The sequence below is a fragment of the Grampus griseus genome (assembly GCF_964374135.1).
Source record: "Grampus griseus genome assembly, chromosome: 5".
Taxonomy (NCBI): domain Eukaryota; kingdom Metazoa; phylum Chordata; class Mammalia; order Artiodactyla; family Delphinidae; genus Grampus; species Grampus griseus.
Genome location: NC_138998.1, coordinates 28,908,212 through 28,910,942, shown reverse-complemented (window position 1 = coordinate 28,910,942; position 2,731 = coordinate 28,908,212). Strand labels below are relative to the sequence as shown.

The 2,731-nt window shown below is 44.6% G+C and overlaps 1 pseudogene across 1 annotated transcript; it reads left to right on the top strand.

The window, feature by feature from the left end:
- The first annotated feature begins 1,586 nt into the window (after nt 1-1,586).
- Nucleotides 1,587-2,495, top strand: LOC309823313 (14-3-3 protein gamma-like; annotated as a pseudogene). Its single transcript has 2 exons — nt 1,587-1,673; nt 1,764-2,495. The product of its transcript is annotated as a 14-3-3 protein gamma-like (transcript).
- The last annotated feature ends 236 nt before the right edge of the window (nt 2,496-2,731 follow it).

The window sequence follows — 2,731 nt, the reverse complement described above, 5'->3', positions numbered from 1 at the left end:
ATCGAAAGAGAAGAAATAAAGATGTCCGCAAATACAGAAAAAGGTACTTGGCAGACAATAACCAAAGAATTACAGGTTAAAATGGGGCGTCACTTCCATCTATTCTTTCTTGAAAGTAGTAAATTATTGATAATCCTGTTTTTGAGGGTATGGAAAATTGTCATTTAAATATACTGTTTTTTAGCAGGAGTGTAAGCTGATTTAACTTTTTGAGAGGACAATATGATCAAAATTTTAAATATGTATTTTTTTTATGCTCATACCAGATATTTCACTTCAGGGAGTTTATCCTAAGGAAATAATGAAACGAGGGGGAAAAGATTAATGTTCTAAGATATCAATATCATTGATGTCATTATAAATAATTATAATTTAAAAATTGGAAACAACTAAATATACATTATATGCGATTGATTATTTTTTAAACTAGCTGAATTTTTTCCTTTTTTTTTTTTTTTTTTTGGCAGTACGCTGGCCTCTCACTGTTGTGGCCTCTCCCGTTGTGGAGCACAGCCTCTGGACGCGCAGGCTCAGCAGACATGGCTCACGGGTCTAGTCGCTTTGCGGCATGTGGGATCTTCCCGGACCGGGGCACGAACCCGTGTCCCCCGCATCGGCAGGCGGACTCTCAACCACTGCGCCACCAGGGAAGCCCTTTCCTTTTTTTTAACTGAAGTATAATTGATTACAATGTTTCATGTGTATAGCAAAGTGATTAGAAGATATATATAGATATATAGATATACATATATTCTTTTCCATTATAGGTTACCACAAGATATTGAATATAGTTCCCTGTGCTATTCAGTAGGTCCTTGTTGGTTATCTATTTTATATATAGTAGTCTATAACTGTTAATCTCAAATTCCAAATTCATCCCTCCCCCCCCCCCCACTTTGGCAATCATAAATTTGTTTTCTATGTTTGTGAGTCTATTTCTGTTTTATAAATAAGTTCATTTGTATTATTTTTTTAGAGTTCATATATAAGTGATATCATATGATATATGTCTTTCTCTGTCTGGCTTACTTCACTTAGTATGATAATCTCTAAGTCCACCCATGTTGCTGAAAACGGCATCATTTCATTCTTTTTTATGGCTGAGTAATATTCCATCATACCACATCTTTTATCCATTCATCTGTCAATGGACATTTACATTGCTTCCATGCCTTGGCTCTTGTGAATAGTGCTGCTGTGAACATTGGGGTGCGTGTATCTTTTCAGGTTAGAGTTTTCTCTGGATATATGCCCAGGAGTGAGATTGCTGGATCATGTGAAATAAATTACAGTATAGACAAATGATGCAATACTACACAGGGTTTTAAAAGACTGGGGTAAATTTTGATGTAATAGCATAAAAATTATCCCATTATATTAAAAAAAATGAAAATAAAGAGGTTAAGAGCCGCCTCGCGCCGGGTCCCGCGGTCTCAGCTTGAGCCGCAGCCTTCACGCCGTCACCTCAGCCGCTCGCTTCGTGGGTCGGTCCTTCCGGCACACAGGCTCCAGCCGCGCCCGCAGCCGCCCTCCAAGCCCTTCAGGCCGCCCCGGTCTCCTCGCCTGGCCCGACCCAGCCCGTGAAGATGGTGGACTGCGAGCAACCGGTGCAGAAAGCCCGGCTGGTGGAGCAGGCGGAGTGCTACGACGACATGGCCGAGGCCATGAAGAACGTGAGTCCCCCCACCCCCGCCACCCCACCCTTCGCAGACGCGGGTTTTCGCTGGGTCGACTTGGGGACTAGTCGTCCGTCGCTCCTGCAGGTGACAGAGCTGAATGAGCCACTGTCCAATGAAGAAAGAAATCTTCTCTCTGTGGCCTACAAGAATGTAGTTGGGGCACGCCGTTCTTCCTGGAGGGTCATTAGTAGCATTGAGCAGAAGACATCTGCAGATGGTAATGAGAAGAAGATAGAGATGGTCCGTGCTTACCGTGAAAAAATAGAGAAGGAGTTGGAGGCTGTATGTCAGGATGTGCTGAGCCTACTGGATAACTACCTGATCAAGAATTGCAGTAAGACCCAGTATGAGAGCAAAGTGTTTTACCTGAAGATGAAAGGGGACTATTACCACTACCTGGTCAAAGTCGCCACTGGAGAGAAGGGGGTGACCATCGTGGAGTCATCTGAGAAGGCCTACAGCGAAGCCCATAAGATTAGCCAGCAGCACGTGCAGCCCACTCACCCCATTAGATTAGGCCTGGCCCTTAACTACTCCGTTTTCTACTATGAGATCCAGAACGCCCCAGAGCAAGCCTGCCACTTGGCCAAGACCGCTTTTGATGACGCCATTGCTGAGCTCGACGCTCTCAACAAGACTCCTACAAGGACTCCACGCTCATCATGCAGCTCCTCCGCGACAATCTCACGCTCTGGACAAGCGATCAGCAAGACGACGACGGTGGAGAAGGCAACAATTAAGGCCCCCAGGTGGGCTGGCAGCACACGCTGATGCTACTACTGCAGTCTTTATTTTTTTCCCATGAGTTGTGGGTCGGGTGGGGGAGGGAAAGGGAGCGATGACCTTCCTAGGGAGAAACCCACGACCTGTCCTGTCTTTGATCGCCTCTTTGACATTTTTGCCAAAATACCACTAGTGGAAAGTCAGGCTAGCTGTGCTGGTATTGGAATAGCAGCCTCACACTGGCATATGGACTGTTCTGTAGACTAATGCAAGTGGAGCTGTCCTTAATTTAACTTATTGCTAGAAAATAGGGGGTTTTTTTTAACATC